The 22,112-nt window shown below is 36.8% G+C and overlaps 1 protein-coding gene across 4 annotated transcripts in view; it reads left to right on the top strand.

The window, feature by feature from the left end:
• Positions 1–22,112, top strand: part of kek2 (leucine-rich repeat, immunoglobulin-like domain-containing kekkon 2 protein) — a 403,862-nt gene that overhangs the window by 139,665 nt on the left and 242,085 nt on the right. Inside the window, exon 1 of one of the 4 annotated variants that reach the window (XM_022072341.2) lies at positions 12,338–13,467. The exons of the other annotated variants lie outside the window; for them this stretch is intronic. The gene's annotated coding sequence lies outside the window, so the exon portion shown is untranslated. Of the gene's footprint in view, positions 1–12,337; positions 13,468–22,112 lie in introns of those variants that run through there. 4 annotated transcript variants of the gene reach the window in all.

The following is a 22,112-nucleotide window of genomic DNA, read 5'->3' on the forward strand; positions in this document are numbered from 1 at the left end:
CTCAAGCGGGATCTATGGGAGATAGGAGTTGAAGGAGACTGGATTTTGTTGGCCCAGGACAGGGTCCGGTGGAGGGCTTTGGTTAATTCGGTGATGAACCTTCTGTTTCCCTAAGGTATCTAGTTAGTGGATTTGTTCAAAAAACTTAAATAAAATGTAATCATTGTATCATCCACGTCTGTTGACTGTATTTCATTTCATAGTAGCGACTTTGGTTCGGTTCCTTACGGCTTGGTTTGTGCAGAGGGACAGGAGTTCAGGTACCGACCGGTCTAGTAATGATCAGAGAGTGCCTGGTGTTAGACTCACACTTCTCCCTCCCTTTATTTGAAGCCAAGATAAATGACGCGGATAACAACTCCATGGAGCAAAGTTCTTCCTGAGAAGCTGACAGTCGCACAAGTTAAATTTCCTTGTTGCACTCTTGAAATGTCCTGCCTTTCAGTTCATTCGTGGTCCGAGTAAGCTATATTGTTTTAAATGTCTCCGAAAGAAACATTTCAAGTCTGGGAGGTAATATTAAACTTTGACCCCCTTTGATTGCAGGGTTATACACAAAATAAAAGTAATATTATTGTCGTACGTTCATTTTGGATACTTTCCTCTTTATACCTTTGTACCTATAATGTTTTATTCTATACAAGGTGTGATAAGAACTGTATGGAATGATATTTCATTGTACCGGACGCAGCACGAAGATAAGTTGGTGGTTTCACCAAGAAGATATTACGTGCATTTAAGTAAGACTCTTTAAAACGTTGTCCATGATTAAGGTTCCCATCAGAAGTGTATAGTACAATACCACAAAGAAGAACAGAAACATGCTACATCAGTAAGAAAACACGAGAGGGGTGAACAGATCGCGGGGGTGAGTGTTAGACGAGAGCCACAGTACGTTTACAAGAAGCGAAATTCAAGGAAGGGCTTCGTTAGTCCATGCGTTGCGAGATACTTGTGTGTGCAGGCAGCTTTACCACCTCAGCTCCTGCTGTCAGTGCAGAGCGCTTTAAATATTCATATTTCAATTCCCGCGGAATGAAAAGCCTGTTTAACATCTTAGAATAACTTTAGATTTATTTCCATTTATGTTTGCAGTTGTAGTGATTCAGGCTAGGGGAAGAAATTATGCTGAAATCTGTAGTTTATGCTGCGAGGATCATGGATGATGTGATGGTCATAGTTTGTTGAAGGTATACAATATAATTTCTTTAGGTGTTATATTTACATTTATTGTCAGGGTGATTAAGTCGAGAAGAATGAGATGGGCTGGACATGTAGCGCGCATGGATGGGACAAGAGGTGTGCACCGAGAAGCCTGAGGGGAAGAGACTCTGGGGAGACCTAGACGTAGATGGGAGGAAAATCTCAGGCGGGATCTATGGGAGATAGAAGTTGAAGGAGACTGAATTTTGTTGGCCCAGGACAGGGTCCGGTGGAGGGCTTTGGTTAATTCGATGATGAACTTTCAAATTCCATAAGGCATCTAGCTAGTTAGTTAGTTAATTCGACATCGTCATTGCAGTTATAACCTAAAATATCACAAGTACAGTAATTTATCGTTCTCTTTCTTGATTGGCTGCGACAGGCTGGTTTGTTTCTTAAACGATTACGCTAAATCCACACGAAGGCCAGTCAGTTACTCTAAATAGGCTAGAAAGCATTCTGGAAGCTGCATGGGTCCTAATTTCTTACTTGAGTCGAGCTTTCCATTTTTGTCAAATTTTTCATTGCTAATGAAACGCAGTTTTTTCCCGGATTAAGCCTTGTGGCATCTTTCACTTGAGGATAGTTACTTTTGAAATTATTAATACATTTAGGACGTGGATAAAAAATTTTATGCTGGACAAAACAGCACAACGACAATCGAACCTACGAATATCAGTACCTTAAACCGCGAGACATATATTATCTGCATGGAACAATGTTTCGAGAGCAGTTTGCGTTCGATCAACTGCGTTTGTTAATGTTCCATGTACATACTCAACCTAACCTGTGTGTGCCCTTTGACGATAAAGTAAAACATTTTCGCGTGTTTAAATCACAACTGACCATAGTTCCATAGAGTATTTTTACTGCCTTATTCTCTATGTATTTGAATGCAGACTTGAGCAATTCATCTGTCTCTAATTTCGATTAGAACACGACTATTTCCGGGCTAAGTGTGGAGCAGAGGAACGCACGTGTTTGTACGTAACACAAAGCAGAATCTGCATTCCGTTTGTCTCTCTCTGTATAATGCCACATGAACGCTGTCGCTTGAACTCGACCTCAGTTCACCCAAGCTGTTGTTATGGAAATCTGCTAACACCTACGCGACTGTCAAATGACTCATCAGTCAAAGTTTCTGCAGAATCCACTTGGGTGTTCGTATGGATTATCAGAACTAGAACACCGTGGTCTAGTGAATTAATTCTGATTAGTACGGTAATTAAATAACGAAATCACCGCATTGTATTTCTCGCATAATGAAGCGGTTTTGAGACCCATTATGGGTTGTAGGACGGACCAGTGAGTAAAAGAGTTGTTTTACAAATTTAAATTATGCAGGAAGAACATTTGTTGGAAAGCTGAGAAACCACTCATGAAATCAAGATAGGTTACGTCTTTTATGGAATCGGAATGTTCATTACCGTGTTCACAAGAGCCCGCCTGTGGACCATGTCATAAGCCAGGCCTTTAAATGAGATTGGTTTGAAAAATAACAAGACGTTTGTCTTAAGAAATATTACTGACCGACTGACTTGGTAGGTTTGTTTATTAGAGCAGAATCTGATAATTCCTTTGAGACATGTGTTAATAAACCTGATCATATAGTGTACCCTCTTTTTTACAAATTTCTTCCTTTCTTTACCGTGACTTTTCTCCAGAAAATGGAGGGAAAATGTGAGTGTAAGGTGAGATATAAAGGACTCTTCATACATTTTGATAACTCGATAATTTGATGGTTAAAGTTAAATGTACTAATGCAAAAAACAAATATGTTGAGATGAGATAATGAAATAAATTATTTAATCTACAAAGTATAAGGTAAATTTTGAGAATAAATAATAATATTATTAATAATAAATTTTTAATATAACTAAAACAACAGACATTATTTATCAGGTTATAGAATTTGTGTTATCAAAAATGTCAACTCCGAGCGAGCAACTTTGCTGCAGACGGCAGGCTACTACCACACTCTCTTTGACATAGCCGATCTCCTTACGATTAGCCCATTACAGTTTAGTACAGTGTGATTATTATGATGGCCCAATTCAGGCCCGGGTTAACATCACAAAGAATAAACGGTCAGCATTGTGGGAATGCTTATCTTCAATCCACGCACGAACGCTTTTCGCCAAAATTTTCTACATAAACTAAAATTGTTCTATCTCTTTACATTGCAATATCTAGAGGCCATTATATCGATTCACAAGTTTGTAAGAAGAAATTAAGGAGATGGAGTGAAACTGAATTCTTGAAGGAGTTTGGTCATTGTGTGCCATATTTCTTGATACCTCCGATATGAAGTCAGAATTTTTAATAAAATTTCCGCATTCTGCATTCAAGTTGACGAAGTAAGTTTGGGTATCTGGTGACCTATTCATTAAATTGTGTTACCTTCATTAAATTTTTGTTAATTCTTTTTATATGACACTAATAGTTATAAAATTATTTCCTACGTTTCTATGGGATGGTGGCTTGTATTTATTTCAAAGTGTGTGGGCGTTGATACTTTCTAAAAATTGGGATTTAGAAGGGAGTCACTTTTTTTGATTTCGAAGTTTTGCCACCAATAAATTATCTCTTTCGGCATCAAAATTGTATCCGCCAGTTGTATTTTAATTGTCTTCTAGCCTTCCTTTCTCTCTTGACTGGCTAACGGGCTGGCTACCAACTCCTGGCTTACTGGAACTGGTCAACGATGTATTTTGTCTAATCGATTCTGCGGTGTTCCCGTATATGAAGTACCACTGATCCACGAAATTGAGAGAAGAGTTTTTATTTATTCGTTTTTCAAAGTATTAGCCAGGCTAAGACGGGTACGACTAACTTAAACGCTCCGCCCCTGCTAATTTAAGAGATGTTTTTAAAAAACGTTCGAGGATACTGGCTTAATAATAATATTTAGAGTGTGACATAAATATATATATATACGTTTCTTGCAGTTAGTCATTATTTTAATTACAAGAAGCCAGTATCTGTTGTCGTAAGATGTCATTAGGTTATAAATAAATATTACGTTTACTGTTTTGAAAAAGTAATCGTCTTTTCAGGTTTTGCATATCGTAAGCTGCATGCACCTTCCAACAATTCTTTAATACAGAAATTTGTTTTTATGTCTTACTATGCATTGCTGATTCGAAAAAGGAACGTCCTGGTGTGCGAATACCGACGGAGCAGACTTTTTCACTGTTCAGTTGCTCACATTTCCACTGACTGAACACTTCATCTGGTGTCGTGTCAGCATCTGTATTGCATATGTACTTCGTAAGCCAAATCAACGACGTAGAGTGGAACATCTTCTACCTTTTCGCCATAAGACACGTCCCCACTGAATTGCTGAACTCGAAGGAATGTTTTCTCTTCTAGCTCGGTTGTAGAATAAGAGTTAGGACGCCTGCACTTGGCGCCGAGATGCTGATGGGTATGTCAGCGCCACATATAATGGACGTCATGTAGAGGAAGAAATCTTCTAAGGGTGAATCGCCTAGAGTTAAGTTGGGAGTCTTCGAAATGAGCAAATCCACAGCAGAAGAACAAATTATATGCGTGTTATGATCACTGTCTTACGGGAAGGTAAGACGTGTAATCTAGTAGAAGCTTGCCGACGTTTCAGAGGTGCTTGCTGAATCCAACGTCACCCTGATCCTAACAATTGACAAATCGAAAATTTGATATCGAAGTAATTTAATGAACTAAACCAACTCAGCAACAACCGAAGATAAAACATTTACTTAAACAAATTTTTACAATACTGAAAGTGATATTAAATGTGGGCTGTAGATTCGAAATGAAACCTCCAAATTTTGTGTAATTACAATATTTCACATGACAGACTACCACAATAAAATGGATTCGGTATTTTTATTTACGTTCATAGCATATCCATTTCATTTCATTGACACATGCCAAACATAACCATAATCAATGTGGCTCAGTAAATTAACTTTATGAATCTGAAATATTAACAGCGTTCAGAACATTGTTATTAAATGTCAACAACAACCTCATAACATAAGTTTACCAAAATTGTACGTTTGCTCACTTTATTAAAATGTGTAAATGAAAGTATCACAAAGACCTACTGCCCACAACAAACTTAGCCGAAGCCAGATATTCGCTGCAGACATTTCATGAAATGCTCTTTCAGATTTCATTCATTGGTTAATACCAACGCCATGGATACTCAGAATCGTGGGTGGGGACAATTCTGACGCCATTAGAAGAGATCTGTATTCTCATCGGAATACTAACCTAACCTAACTCAACTTAACGTACCAAACCTAACCTCGCATAACATTGTTTAAGGTCTATCAGTGATATACATATGTACTTATTAATTAAATAATTGCTGGTGGAATTTTAATGAAATTTGTTATGCTGTTACACATACAATATTCCAAATCCATACTTCTTAATTTCTTCGCTAATACCTACGTTTCCGACGCCCAGACTCTGAGGTGGATTAGTAGCAGCATTACCCATAAGCCTACGCCTTGTAATCCTGGGGTCTCGGGTTCGATTCCCGGCGGTGCCCGAATTTATAACTTGTGTTGGGCAAGGCCGTGGTCTAGGCAACACGGAGTTTTCCTCCGTGGCATCCCAACAATTACTCCATTCACACACAGAAGAAGGCAATGGCAAACCACTTCTGGATCATCTGCCAAGAACGTATATGAACAGGTCCCAGTCCGAGAAAAGGATGGAAGGATCCTGTTCATATGGACCTGTCGCCAGACAGAACACTACAAATAAAAAATAAAACGTAACGTAGCATAAACACGTCCCGTATTTTATTTCAAACTACGCTGTTGTATATAAAATGGCTAGTCGGATTATAATTGTTTTTTAGGAACGGTGTGTTACATCGTCAGGGCGATACTTATTATGGAGACAGTTTGTGAGTGAGGAAATATTCTGTGCCTGACCTATTCATAAAATTGTACTTTCATTACTTTATCCGTTATAGGTAGCAGATTCCTGTATTTCATCATTTGGCGTTTCAATAACGCTAGCGAATATTTAATTGTGTTTTCTTCCGTTCCATATCGATGTTTATTCCGGTTGATTTGAGATATAACAACCATTAATATTGGAATTACTTCTCTAGGGAGGGATAGTGATTAAATCACTGTTACACAGAGCAGTGGTAATGTATTCATCAGCTCAAACTGGCAGACAGTCTCAGGAGAACTACCATAATTACTCCAAAGTTCGAAGGAAAAAATACAACTGTCATACTGTACAGATCACAGGCGAGAGAATACAAGATGGTTAACAATAATTTCAGGAAGCCTACTTTATGTATGAATGTACGTACGCACTATGTATGCTTGTATGTATGTAAATGGGATGGGCATTAGAGCGACCCTTGTACAACGACCATAACTGATCATTTATGAGTCGCCATCCATTTAATCCGCTAGCAGCCCACGTACGTAGCATGAAGTATATTATCCTATATAGCAGGATCACAGAGGAAGTTCTGTGTTAAGGCGCTATTTTATTGGTGGTCGTAATAATGGACTTTCTACAGGTCCCAAGTCTCATAGATTCCCTGGTTTCTTGGAGAGGGTTAACCTCTTTAACTAATGTACTGTTATATCAGACCTGAGTCATTGAGGCAACGTGGTCAGAGCCTCCCTGGACTTTGGTAGTGCCTCATACGCCGGATTCTATAAGCTCCTGTACTATCTCGGCTTTCCCTACTATTTTAATCTTCCTTCTTAAATTTAAATAAAGCCTGTGTATCTTAAAAGCTTGCTGCAACCGCCACTGGCAACCAGAGAAGTTGCGTCTTTGAATATTAAAAGTAGGTTTCTCGCAACAGGTGAGCCGTTGATGCAAGTTGTCTTCACAGCTTCCTCGGTTTGACTGATGCTATCAGGTCCCTGAGGTGTTTTGCCAGAAATGCTCGCTCTCTGCTTAGAAAATTCAACACAGATTGATACTCTGCACCAGGGAACACCTTCATATCGCTTTCGTCATTATCCGTTTCTTGTCGTGTTCCATTTTCATTCCACGAGAACTGAGCTGTTGGAAGGCGTTGATGTGACGTGGTGTTCGGTTACCGACGTTGCTATCACCACCTGGTTGCCACTCAGTCCTCGGCACGACGCCTCATACCTCGGGTTCGGTGGACCAGAGACCTGTTCGTCGTATTAGGACGTTGTCCCCTCCGCGATGATGACGCCAAGGGTTGGATTTTGGAAGGAAGGAAGGAAGCCTGCTTGATTTAGACCTTTGAACCTAGCAATACAGTATTTTGAGACTAGATCTTGTCATTATTAATCTGAAAGTAGGAATTAATAGTGGAGATAATGGTGACGAAGTGTTTGAAACTCGTAACTAAAAAGTAACATTGAATTTGTAGTCGTTTGTTACGGAAGTTGGCAATTAGCAGTGTTTAGCACGTCACGCTTGCCACTACGTCACAACTATGCGACAATATTGTTGAACGTTGCACCTGCTTTGCCGGTAGGATGTGGTCATACCAGGGGCAGACAATCCGCACTCTGCACTGAGTAATTTATGAGTGTTCCTCTCAGTAATCAATCAAACATTTTCAAACTGTGTTATAATGGGTAAATGGGGGTGTAAGGTTTCAAGTTTGAAAGAAAATTGTTGATTAATTTAAAATTATAGACTCATTGACGTATTAATTACTGAAGTGAGTCTGAATTAATAAATAAATAGCGAACTCTGAGAATAAAATGAGGGGGAACACAGCTGGTTTATAGATAATGCCGTTCGATTACTGATAGTGTACTAATCATCACGTGAATTCGCATACAAGCAAGTGGTCTCTGTTCTGGACCCCTTAATGTGAAGCACAGGAAATAATTTGACCAAAGTCACGTAAATTCCTGCTCTCACAGGTGAATTATAAATTTTAAAATTTCGTGAATGGACGAGAAAGATTTGATGATGTAAAAATTCCTTTGTATCCGTGTGTGTTGGGAAAATTAACCAGTGCTATGTGTAGATATATCAGCGGTCTTCTTAAATCTGAAATAAATGTGATATTCGAATTATTCATATCCGTTTGTTTGTCGTGGGAAGAAATATCGTTTGGAAAGTGTAGATTTAATTGAAGTAAAAGATGGTGTGTAATCTGCAATATACAGTTGTTGAGGTCTCATTATACCTTTGGTTTCTCGTTTTATGTCCAAGGTTATAGCTCACTGTGTTCTGTACAGACGAACCAAATTTATTATAAAATGGCCACACTGTAAGTTCTACGAAAGTAAGGGCGATATTTGGACAGACTTTTCTAATAACTTTCACAACAGAAACTTCTTTAATAATAAGTTACTAATTGAATTTAGCAGAGTCCTTATTAAGAAGCTGATAGTTTCCTAAAGAAAAGTTAATAAACTCACCGACTCTCATGTAATCTGAAAGTTAATTAATATGTTCACAAGAGCTCGCCACGGAAACCTATCTCGTGGCACATGAATATAGTCTACGTCTTTAGACACATACTTTTAAATAAATATTCGTGTTATCCTTCCATCCACACTAGGTGTCCAAAACATTAGCTTATATTTTGATCATATGGCTTAAATTTTATGAATTTCTTCAGTTTCTCAAATGCATGTTTTTGTGTAAATTAAAATTGGACAGTGATTTTAAGTTAAGAATAGAAAATAATGTGAAAGATAGTATCCGAGAACTTTTTAAGTCTGTGTCTCGTCGTCTGCTTGTTGAGAGTGGGGTAAATCAGTTAAACCTAAATCAGGATTTATGGCCTCATGGCTTTATGTGTAATTTAATGTTAAACTTTTCTAATGATGATTACATTCTGTTTTGCACTGCTGTTTCTTTGAAATCCCGTACTTTTGAAGTTCTTACTCTCGGTAGTAACAACATGGTGGACACACGGACTTAACGTTCATTTCTCTGCCACGTTTTCTTGGGCTAAGGTTTTAGAAGAAAAATATTCTCTCGCATGTATTTTTAAGTTCCATGAACGCAATTTTGAGGCACATGTAAGTTATTAAAATTATTTTATCAAAATTCAACATTTTAGTCTTCTACTTAGAGTGTAAAGATCTCATCGCCCTGATGATGGAGGCAGCAAGGACCTCTGGAACGTTGTAACGCTTTGCTGTCTGTCAGATTACACGGCGATACAACCCAGAAGACAGCTATGGTCTCTGGTATATATTTTGAGTATCCTATGTTTGATGTTAAATTTTGAAAAATATGATTTATTTACTTGAAATGCACTTATGAAATAAAACAATTTTGGTACTTTGCCATTTTATCCTTATTTTGTCGTTTATGGACTGGAATAAAGTTAAGAAATTGCAACGGGGTTGGAACCGACGTAACCTTTCCGAGGTTTTAGATTTTCTATGGGTAATGGCCGAGTAATGGGCGTTTACGTTTATGCTGATTTCATTTGCATTCGCGTCTTAAAAAAAGATGTGATAATCGGATTCTCTTACACGAATATCTCTAGATATTAGATGCTACTGCATAAGACACTTGCTTCTGTTCGCATCGTCTAACTTGATAATCTATTTCAATATTGCCGTGTCGAGCTGGACGTAATAAATTTGAACTCGAATAGTTCGAACCCGATTACGCCAAAGTGTCAAGGAAGGTAAAAGCAATCCAGTTCGCACTTTGCGACCTGTGACATCCAAGGTGCGTGGCGAACGTTCCAAACTCTCTCACTCAGTTGGACACGGGAATTGTTCCCACACATTCCATGATTCTGTCAGATATTACAGGCGGTCTACCACAATTGCGCGTTATGTCAAGGTGGATCATCGCATGGATTGCTGAGTTTTTTCATGATTTCCATATTATTCATGCACGTAGTTTTTAAATTTTATAGAAATGGAAATTTTAGTCGGAAAATCCCGATGAAAGAGGCTGATTAATTTACCTGAACGAAGATTGACATAATATTAAGATGAATCTCAAAGTAATTTTAAATATAACCCTGGTTCAGTGGAGGTCACTTATAAACGTGGTAATGAACCTTCGGTTTTCCATAAAATTCATGACTCGTCAGGTTTACTTATTAGTGATGCATGACGTTTAATATGGAACACTTTTCAGAGAATAAATGGCATTTAAAACAGAAATATGTGCATCGGTGTTACTGTTAGCGGAAAGACAGATTTAAATAAACAGGCATAAATGTGGAGGTCATTTCAATTTCAGAATGTTCATAAACATATGTCACATTTAATTTCTCGACGTATTTAGTAACAACATACCAGGAGTATCGGTTTCATAGTGGCGAGTGTACGGAAGGAATTTCTGTGATGGGTGCTGTCAGTGTTGGAACACGGCACGTCACTAGCAACCATTTATCGATTGTGACACTCTATGAATCTGAAACCAAAGTTCTGATTGATACGTACGGGAAGCTGATACATTGTCAAATATCTTTGCACAATTTCAGTTACCATTGCAAATAAATATTAGATATTTATACCGTGTTTATTATTTTGAAAACTCTTTGTTTTCGTGTCTTTTAGTCAAGAGTATCATTAGTTATTAGTGTAGACCTGCCAGATTGGTAATAAAATAATAAATAAAATAAATAAATAAAATAAATAATAATAATAATATCTTTACTCTGCGTTCCGACAGGATGATCACTCGTACAAAGAGACCTATAAAATGTCAAAGTAGCTTAAACAATGCCGATGCAAGAGGCAGCCAATGTCCTTGAAGGACAAAATATTAGTCGGTTGGAATAACCTAATAATTTAAGTGTGCAGTTGTGTAATAAAAATATGGGATTTTTTTTTGTTTTTTGCAGAGTCTAACGCAGGAAAAATCAGTCAAATCAAATTACGTTTCTTTGTGTAACCTAACAGAGAATATTTTATAAAAGAAATTTATATTAATTGTCTGATTGTGTCATGACAAAAGCTAGTTGAAATGGTGTAGAAAATGTGATTTAAATAGGCCTAGGGCTATATGTTCTTATAATATGAGGTACATTGTGTGAATGAGTGAAATAGCTGAAACAATGTAGGCCTGTAACATATTAAAAGTACATAATATTATATTTATTTTTCGTGTCATATAAAAGTCTAACACGCCCGGGGGATATCATTAAAGCAATTAGAGCGAAAGTTCCAGGGAAATGGAAAAAAATTGTGCAGAGGAGTTTTGTAATTTTAATTATTTAACATATATTACAGCGGAAAAATCAAGGAAGAAGATTTGGGCTGGACACGAGGAACGTATAAAAATACGCACAGCAGTTAGATGGAAAGCAAATATCTCGTGCAGGATTCAAATTAATTTTTGTTTAATTGCAGATTATGTTTTAAAATTGTATTTTACGTGTTGCAAAAGGTAATAATTGTAATGAATCAGCAGAATTGACAAGCGGTCAGATGAAAATATGTATATATTTTTTTTTAATTACGTTGAGATTGTTTCTTTGCTTATGACAATAAAAATACTCGTACAGAAGCGAGCTGACTGGTTTGCTCTGCGTGTAAGCTCGGTCTTTGTTTACCCCGATTGGCGGACTCGCTCAATAAAACACTCATTTTACAGCTCAATTCATAATTTCACTGTCTGTTCGATTACTCAGTAGCCAGAAATTCCTGGACGCTTATTATTCTGGATTATTCAACTTCAGGTCACTGGGAACTTAAAAAAAAGCGAGTAAAATTGAAAATGGAAACAGCACGTTTATACTCATCATTTTAAAACTTCAGGGCAGAACATTGTGTCTTATTGCGAAATATTTACTTTTATTTTGAAAATAAGTTGTGTCCAGAAGGCAATGTATACCATAAAATGTGATACTTCAACGTTACAAATGAAAGTTTCGTAAGCCGAATCTTCAACAATTTATTCGATGATTTCGGGGAAAGTTTTTGGGAAATGAAAATGAAAGCTTTCCAGAATCTTGTTATAATTTTGAACCCTTTCATTTACATATGCTTTGCAAAATATTAATATAATTACACTTTCACAGAAATAAAACAAAAATGATTATTATATTAAAGTCGTACATGAATAATAGAAAGGCTTAGGTCAAATTTAAGTTTATGACGTAGAAGGTTTGTTCTTTACGTTGTTAAAATGCGCCATGCGATAGTTCCCGCGCTCAGTTTCCGGTTATAGTGCATCGGGCAATGTCAGCAGTAGAATCTAACCGGGCCGGCGCGGCGCTTAGGGAGCTCGCTGTTCCCAGGGTTGTGTGCGGGAAGGGGACGGTGTTTCCGACCGAGAGGCGTGGGAGGCGGGGGTGGATTGGACTCAGTCTTAGTTGAAACTCGGACCGCGAAACATCAGGCCACAGCTCTGTTACAGCAGCATGAGTCATTGGGTGCGGCGGTGTTCTGCAGATAAATGAGCAACATTTTAATCACGTGGGCAGTGTTATTGTGGGGTGTTCTCTCACCTTCTGGAGTGTGTACAGGTCAACGTAGAACTCTGGCACGTTACAATTTAATTCAAACAATGTTCAGAACACAATTGGAATTATAATGAAAGTTTTTAACGAAACATTTAAGATCTGTTTACATTTTAACAGCAGCGAAGTGTTCGTAGATTGTGAAGAGGTTCTGTGTACTTGGAAGTAACTCAAAGTTGCATTAAGGAAGATAACTCATGGTGAATTATTCTTGTTTTCAGTACACAGGAATTATTGGAAAGAAACATTTTATTCAAACCGTTACAGTTAATAAACTGAGTTAATCTGTCCAAGAAAGGACATTTTTAAATCGGCGTGACATTAATATCAACTGCATAACGACATTGCATCAGTATGTGAAGTTATTCGTATGGGTGTGTTTAATATTTAGTTTACTGCAGAATATGCCTATTATTACGTGAAACGTAATTATTTATAGACACGTAACAACGTTTCTCGAGTTATTTGTGCAAAGTGTTTGTGAGTTAGGGTGTGTAAGTGAGCGTGAACAATCAAAATTCTAAAAGCAGAACAAAGTGGGAGGCGAAGTTCTCAGATCTTTCCGAACTTAGTGAGTACGGAATTCGATGTCGAGTTGTATCTCGACTAAAGTTAAAAAATACACCCCACTTTCGTTTTGCGGATTTACACCGCATAAAATCAAACTTAACACTTTATAAATTACACATATCAATACACTTTTTGGAAACACTCTTTTGTAGCAACATGGCGTGATTTATTTGTGAGTGTGACTAGTTCTGTGGTAACTTTCTACAGTGACTAATTTTCATGGACACTCCCTGTAGCTGAAGTAACCCAAATGGATGTCACATCGTACAGGACGTCATATTAAGGTACGTAATTCAAATTTACGATTCAGATATGAAAAAGAGAAGAGTTAATAAAAGTACCAATGATAAACAAAGAGTGAAAAATTTGTACCACCAGGCAGATTGATGTAGTGGTAACTAACGGTCCAGGGTTCGAGTCAGAACGTAATCTTATTCAGAAGTCGGCTGCTTGACAGATATTTTTCGGTGTTTTAGTAGGAATTAAAATAGGTCCCAACCACTTCCTTAACAACTCATCGTTTACGACCGTATGTATCATTTGAGGTTATAAAAACACCCGCGGTCCTTTAAAAATCTAACAATGAATCACGTAAACGTGCATTAGTTCACCACAGAACACTGGCATGTACGCCATGGTTATTATATCTTGTAACGGAGCAACGGAACCATTTGTTTCAAGTTCAGTGGGCGATGTCACAGCGCTGATTTGCTTTCAGACAACGGAATTTATTTAATGAGAAATGGTAGGATGATTACTGAGTGAGGAGGGTAGTTTGAGCTTGTACGAAGCTACTTCTCAAGATTCAGTAGTATAAAAGCAGAGAGGATATTAAGAACGTGAGTAGATATCTATGCCAGTTTCACAAAAGTGGTTTGATGTATATTACGTAATTATAACGCGCCTCCATAAAGCGGAGTTATTTTTAAGAAAGTAATAGTGTCTCAGCTTATTAAGAAATAGCCTGCCTGTTAGAGAACTCAAAGGGTAGTCACCTTATCCACAAGAAATGAGAAATTACTTGGAGCAGAATCCTTTGCATTCGGAAGATTCAGTGTTGAAATATACTGGACAACATCTGTTCCGACTCATGTTTAATTATTCATTAATATTCCTGCTATGGGGCCCTTTGTAGCCTCATATGCTGAAAAATTTGAACAAACCATAAGTAAAAAAAAAAAAATGTTTAGAGCCTAGTAGGGATTATATGTACCACCTAATTTAACAGTTTGTAATTCATTATTTTCGTATTTATGTTTCGTATAATTATTACTGTAAACACGGATTATCTCCTTAAACAACGTTAACCGGTTGAGCTCTGTAATGGTGAAGTGTTTTCTTTGCGGTACGGTCTGAATACTTATTATTTAGACGAGCTTTGTCTTCAAGGGGTTAAATGCGTTTTTATGTAGGAACTGAAAAGATGCTGGAAACGTCTCCAACATTTAGTGGAAACCCCCAATATTCCTTTCTCCTTTACAGCAGTTAGTGGTCTACTTGTACGTATTTAACTGTCATCAATATTTTGCATTCAGACATTAACAAGCAGATAAATGTCTGACCGTAAGTTGCGTTAATGTTATTGGGTAGTAGTTAGTTTGAAAATTGTTTCGTGGGGTTGAAATAATCTAGCGATTTGTATTTAAAATTGTAATGTCCATGTCCTAATTATCAATCGACAATTTGGTATGTATCAGATACACATTAACGCCTCTTGTTAGCATACAACCGAAGTCGATTATTTGTTCTGACGTCTATTAATCTGTTAAATATATTGTATTGATTTTGTTATGATTTATATCAGTGACGAACAACGAATTCAAACGTTGCTGAATTTAATTTTCGTGTTTACTTTTAACGATATTAATTAAAGGTTAAACAATGTTCGACCCACATTTCACTATTTCATTTACTTAAGTTTCTAAATATTCCATTGGGGATTTGTTTAATGAATTGTTTTCAAATGTCATAGGTACACATCGTAATTTAACATTTCATTTGGATCAGTTAACAACGTGAACTGTGTCAGGTTAAGGCATTAATGGATTCTTCAGTAGCGCTTAAAATTGTTACTTTGATGAACGTCTGATTGAATAACATTTTATACTGGCTTCAGTCATCTCTTTCTGAAGCTTTCTGATAGCCCTCTGAGAACATACGAATGGCACTGACAGAGTTTTGAAAGCTTTGAAGGAACATGTAATGGGTTATTCAAAGCACACTTTTATAATATACCTCACGAATTCACATACAGCCAGAAATGACGAGCGTGTATATTTTTTTTGAGATTGATTACTTTCAGTTGTGAACCGGTCTTAAAATATGTATCCCAGTGGAGTAAAAGTATTTTACAAGTATATTCTTTCCTATTTTGCATACCTTGATGAAACTGACGTTTTATTGTAAATACAAATTTGTTATTTGTGGTCTAACTGCAGTACAAATATTATGTTGCGTAGAGTCAGAATAATATTGTTAAATTTTCAAAATATCTTATCGAAAATTGTTACAATAAATGTCGCAGATTTTTAAAAAGTTCTATATCTTATATCACAGGCAACGTTATGTACGTTGAGGTTTAATTACACTAAATATTTAAATTTGTACCTAAGAAAATAGGTTAAAATATCTGAAAACAATTAGTCTATTATGCTGTTTAGTTGAATGTTGTGACATATATGCTATACTAGAATCAGTGTTATAAAATATACAACATCCCGTGATATATAACATATTAAGAATAATATTTGTCAAATGAAAAATAATTTCGATGCACATCGATTTTGTATTTGTGAGAGGAACCACTTGAAGCATTTTTGTTTTTCTGATTTTGAATTAATCAAAAGATGATACAGAACTTCCGGATATTTGTTTATCCGTTTAGCTGTCTACAGACTTGAACTCTCCCGGAATTGTAAAATTCTTTCTCAAAACCGACGGAGAATGAAATTTTGCAGTAAGTGGAACGTGCGTGTTGGATGCAAAGAGGAATGTTTTGTCGTCATAGCAACTTGAAAACAAATACAAGACATTTCATATGTGTGCACTCACATAATTTAACCCTTTGAACCGTAAGCTCGTCTAAATAATATGAAAAATCCAGTTCGTACCCCCAAAGAAAACACAATACTTCTCCATTTTAAAGATGAAATTTTTAACGCTGTTTAAGAAATTAATCCAGGTTTACAGTGAAAATTATATGAAACCCATTAACACAAAACACAGCTTAACTGATTATTAACGGAGGTGGTACATTAAATTTTTAAATGAATCAGCTTATTTAAATAAAGACTTTTATATGCCAGTTGCAGTAGAAATTACTGCTGAATTTTCTATACGATATTTTTCTGAAATCGTTTATTTATTTCACTTCAACTCACGTGAGATAATAATATAAACGAGCATATAGATCCGTGACGTAGCTCAGGCAGTTAGTGTCCCGCTTTTCGTTTGGGAAGCCCGGGTTTGCTACCAGGGCGAGCCATGTGGGATCTGTGGTTAACAGAAATGTCACATGGACACGCTTTCCTCCGAGTTCGCTGGCTTTCCCTTGTCAGTATCATTCCACCGATGTTCCATATTGACTCTTTATTATCAGCGGGATGTACAATGTGCCCGTTAACAGACATAAGAGACATAATACAGTGATATTATTACTTTTTATTCCGGACGTGCCTTCTTCGAATTGTGGTCTGGTCAAAGATTTCTATCATCTGGTCTTGTACTCGTTCCGGGCTGCTGCCGATATAACACGTTTAAATGTGCCACGGAAGCTTAATGCTTATCCGTTTCCAGGTCACTGTTTATAATTATCTTCACATCTTACGTAATGCCACTTAAACGTATAAGCAGTATGGTATTGCTAATTAACTCCATAGGTAAAGGGCTTTTGAGAAGCTGATAGTCACTCTACTAGTCAGGAAATTCTTCTCTCGCTATGTGACCCGAAAGATTGTTACCATATTCACAAGAGACCACTATTAACCTTATATTGAACCATACGAATCCATTTCATATTCTCGTGTTTCTTGTGTTATTTTTCTCTTAAGGTAAATGTTAATATGCCTGTTATTGGCTTCTCGCTGTTGGCAAACACTTAAATAAATGAATTTGAATATAATCCTCATATTTGCACGAATGTGCCCCATGTAATCTTTTCCTCATCAAATTTTCAGACTAAAATTGTTTATAAATTTCTAATCTGTTTCATGAATAATTAATTAAACATGATTTAAAATAAATGTTCGAGATTGCACTTAATTTGTAGTTTACCGAAACAGAAACAATTTTTAGGGTAGTTACGTATTTTTTTTATCTTATGTGTATCTTTAATAAGTTTTTATTCTTTTGATTTATTTAACCCATTTGTTGAAACTACAAACTCGTACCGTGCAGTGTATATAATGTTCTGATTACAACTACGAACATACTGAATCTATAAAGGATAAGAGATCTTTGTAAACTGTTAATCTTTAGTTCGTCCTTTGTTCTCAAAGAAAGAAAGGTAACAACAAAGCCGATGCACGAAATGTGTATTGCTCTTTGACATTGCGTGATAAACCGTTATAGCACAGAATTTATTATTACGGGGGAATATAAGGCAGTCCGAATAAAAACACCAACTCTAATATAGACGGTTCTTTGAAAGTGTGATTTACGAGAAAATGGAAAATGAACTTTACTCTGTTCGTTCTATACTTGTCTGCTTATTTTAGGTTCATGTTACACTTAGGCATCATCTACAATATTTTTAAATAGAGTAATGGCCCTACTCAGCCATCTTTTCTACTTTTCTTTGGGAATTATTACAACAAGCCTGTTCTTACCCATGTTCGCTAATTAGATAAAAGTGTTGACGAAAGTAGTCTTCATTTGTCTCACTGACCCTTTCTTATCCTCATTAACTAACTAACTAACTAACTAGATGGCTTACCGAAACCGAAGGTTCATCACCGAATTAACCAAAGCCCTCCACCGGACCCTGTCTCCTTCATCTCCTATCTCTGATAGATTCCGCCTGAGATTATCCTCCCATCTACGTCTAGATCTCCCAAGAGGTCTCTTCCCCTCAGGCTTCCCAAACAGTGAACCCAACCAATTAGGTGGCTTACGGAAACCGAAGGTTCATCACCGAATTAACCAAAGCCCTCCACCGGACCCTGTCCTGGGCCAAGAAAACCCAGTCTCCTTCAACTCCTATCTCCCATAGATTCCGCCTGAGATTATCCTCCCATCTACGTCTAGGTCTCCCCAGCGGTCTCTTCTCCTTATCCTCATTAAACCAGAAATTATTACGTTGGTGTTTTAGCCATCTTAAGTATGAAAAATTCCAATCTCACACCTTACGAATTTAAATTATAAGATGTATCAATCGATACAAAATTCTTAAATAAAATTGTTTAAGATCCATATTCACCTTGATTTCGGAAGATGTTTAGGTCTTGTTAAAATGAATCCTCGTTATGTCAGGTTCTCCGTTTATCTGAGAGGTTACAGGGATCTAGCGTAAAGCAAACTTATCACCACAAACGGAATTTAATATTCATTCCTAGGACAGTGTAGCCTGTACATTGCATTAATATTACTGTGATGTAACAGCAGTTAGCAACATGATATGATGAAGTTCAGGCAGTGGGCGATTATAACACGAAAAACTCGAGGTTATGAGGCGAAAAGCGTTTGATGGTGGAAATAGGAAACTGTCACGTGACCGTAGCGAAAATGAGCGTGGATCAGTTGTGGCGCCCTCTAGGTAATGTTTGAATTTGCAGCCGTAACAAAAATTGGATTTGAACGCGCTAACCTCGAAATTTTTAATTTCCTCCAAGCGGGGAGCCATGTCGGAATAGAAATCTGCGCAACAGGGAATTTTGGGTGAGTTATTCTTATACACATATCATAATGCAACGTCACAGGCGTACCCTCTAAAATGTAAATATTTGAGAATATTAATAATTCACGTTTCTTTGAATATCAGTGTTTTTCTCTGAGTTTTTTAATAGAAGTGCGTGTTAACGGTTACTAAAGCTCTCTGCCAGGCTACTTGTTCCCAAAGGCTGTAGTCGGTCGCTAACGAACCTCGCTGTGTGCAATTAGATCAATATGTGTTGCGTGTAGAGCTAGCTTCTGACAGATTATTTAACATGGCACAGAGAATTTCACGTTCACTATTTGGTTTTGTCATCCAACATCTTTCAATAAAATAAAAGAAAAAACATTATTTTATTTATTTTGGTTAATTTTACTATTCTAAGCTTGTCTACAAATAATACTCAAATTAATGTCATATGAAACTATTTTTTATGCTAAAACGTCGCCCTGGTTATATATTAATAAGTATAAAAGTTATGTAACATAATTTTGCTTTATAAATTGTCTCACGATAAATACTCCATAAATAAAAGAATTAAACGTATGAATTCAACAAATCTTGCAGTTTGTAGCGAATATAGAATCTTTAAATGACATACGAATGGATTATTTTTGCCGAAGCTGTGTGTAGTCGCTGACACGTCCCTTGAGAGTTTTTACATGATGCTCGTTTCGTTTACGTCTATGTTGTTCATTCTGTTATGTAGCACCTTCAGTGTGCCTGACTCGTATCATTTACATCAGTCTGTGGACCCCGAAGTGACTGGTCGTGCCAGGTACACGCTGCTATTAAACTTCGATCCGCTTAATGTTGGACGATTGACTGCTCAGCCACACCCGATACAACGCTTAGCCATAAAACCCACCCCTGTACAACGAGAATCACTAGTGATGAGTTTTGTACCAAACACACGCAACGCTACTTCAAACGGAATCTGATTTTGTTAACCGAGTTTCTAGCTTCATCACAGTTATCTGCAATCGCCTTCAAAAGGTTCCTAATCCAAGTAAAAGTAATGAATATCGCGGTGGGGTTGTTAGAATTCTTTGGGATATCTGGGGTTTGATCACCAGCTGTTACGACCGACGTATTCTCTAAGTCAATCGAATAAAAATTTTCTTGGATATTATCCATCGTCTAGTAAATATAAAACGTAAAAACGACGTTTCGGAGATGGGACTCTATCTCCGTCTTCAGGTTCCTACACAGTTGGGCCCACTAGATAGAGCTAATCCCTATCTCCCTCGTTTTTACGTTTTATATTTACTAGACGATGGATAATATCCAAGGAAATTTTTATTCAATTGACTCTTCACCATCGTCAAGAAGTTTTAGATTTGATGTATTCTCTAAGGTTTACCCCAGAAACTCCAGCGCCTGGATGTGCGTCTTTATAACATGCCATGGAATATGCCTCTTGTGTCATGTATAAACAGAAGAAACACGTAAAGCAGACCAAATTATTAATAAATATTCCCTTAAAACTATGCGTGAAATAGTTTCAATTGAAATGCACGCTCTTACGTTTTCCATTGCTTTATTTCTGATTTAATTTTTGTTCACATATGACTCTGGCAGAGAGTGAAATCACGAGAACCAGAGTCGAACAGGATAACTCCAGAATGGGTTTAAATAGTTACCGTTACACTAATATTATCGATAAAAACGTATTTCGTAGTATAAAATAAGCAAACAAACTATTAACACTATAAAACAGGGAAATTAATTAATTTAAATAAATTAATTTCCCTGTTGTCACTGATGATGACCTCTTGAGGTTGAAACGCGTATGGAACTAGTGTCTTTTTTATAGTGTTAATAGTTTGTTTGTTTATTTATTTTATATTCTAATACACTACACGGTATGCAAAGTTTTAAGAGTATTTTGTAGTATTCTTACGTTATGGAAAGGCGTGAATTATTGATAATGAGAGGCTTTGTAACATTTACTCGTCACAAATACGAGGGTGAGGAAAAGGAAGATGAATTGGGCTGGATGCGTGGAACACATGGGACGGAGTAGAAATGCATACCGAATTTTAGTCTGGAAACGTGGAAGAGGAGGTCGCTTGGGAGATGTTGATGCAATACTAAAATTCGTTAGAGTCAGGATTCGGACCGTAGATTGGTTTTTTTTGGCAAACACGATAATTAATGTTCGACTTGAATAAAAGTCAGGGAATTTCTTAATCAGCTGAGCGGCTTTCAGCTTTTCAAAAAGGACTCTGTTGAATGGAGTTTGTAATTCTGAGCAAATAATAAGCTTGTTTTGAATTTCTTCGGTCTCCAGTAAGAGAATTAATGAGTAATTGATTTACTTCTAGAAAGTATAACTTCGCCGGGTTTTTCTTATATGGATTTGAAACTTCGTTTATGATTTTTCTTTGCAATAGCCCTTATTTCACGCATAATGCGTTAGTTTCCGTACATTTATGCATGTATGAATCATGTTTAACGAATTGTTTCCTAAGACTTGTCGACAAATTTCCATCCACACACCGGCGCAGTCAACACGTCATAGGGATTTATGGCGTTCCATAATCCTCTTTGGGTACGCCACAGTGTTGAGGAAACAAAATCATCATGTAGACAGATTTCCGCGTTTCCGTACCTACAAATACATTTTACTCGCACTGAAACCTGTAAGTCTGCTTGTGAGAAACGGTTTCTGTTAAGAGATTTTTAAGCATGTAAACATTGTAATTCTGAAATACACGCCATCACTTTATAGGTTTTTTATGTCCGCAGAAATAAAAAAAAATGCATATTTAAACGTGAGTACTTGGACTATTTGTTTTTGCAAGGTCTCGTGACTTAAACCTGCTGGCTTTTTATTTATGGGGCCACTTAAGGAGTATTGTGTATTCAACTATAGTTAATGCTGTAGTGGAACTACAAAGTGGCAGAAGACGGATGCGAGTTCATTCTTAAAATGCCTAGAGTTTTTTTTTTTGGTACGTGCGAAAGTCCTTAATTAGACGCTCAGTACGCTGTGTGAAAACTGGAAGACAAAACTCCGAGAATGTTCCTTTCTTTTTTTTTGTAATTTGTTCGGTC

The sequence above is a fragment of the Zootermopsis nevadensis genome, unplaced genomic scaffold (genome assembly GCF_977971745.1).
Source record: "Zootermopsis nevadensis isolate Lab colony 2312 unplaced genomic scaffold, Znev_1.0 Znev_ptg000011l, whole genome shotgun sequence".
NCBI classification, from domain to species: Eukaryota; Metazoa; Arthropoda; class Insecta; order Blattodea; family Termopsidae; genus Zootermopsis; species Zootermopsis nevadensis.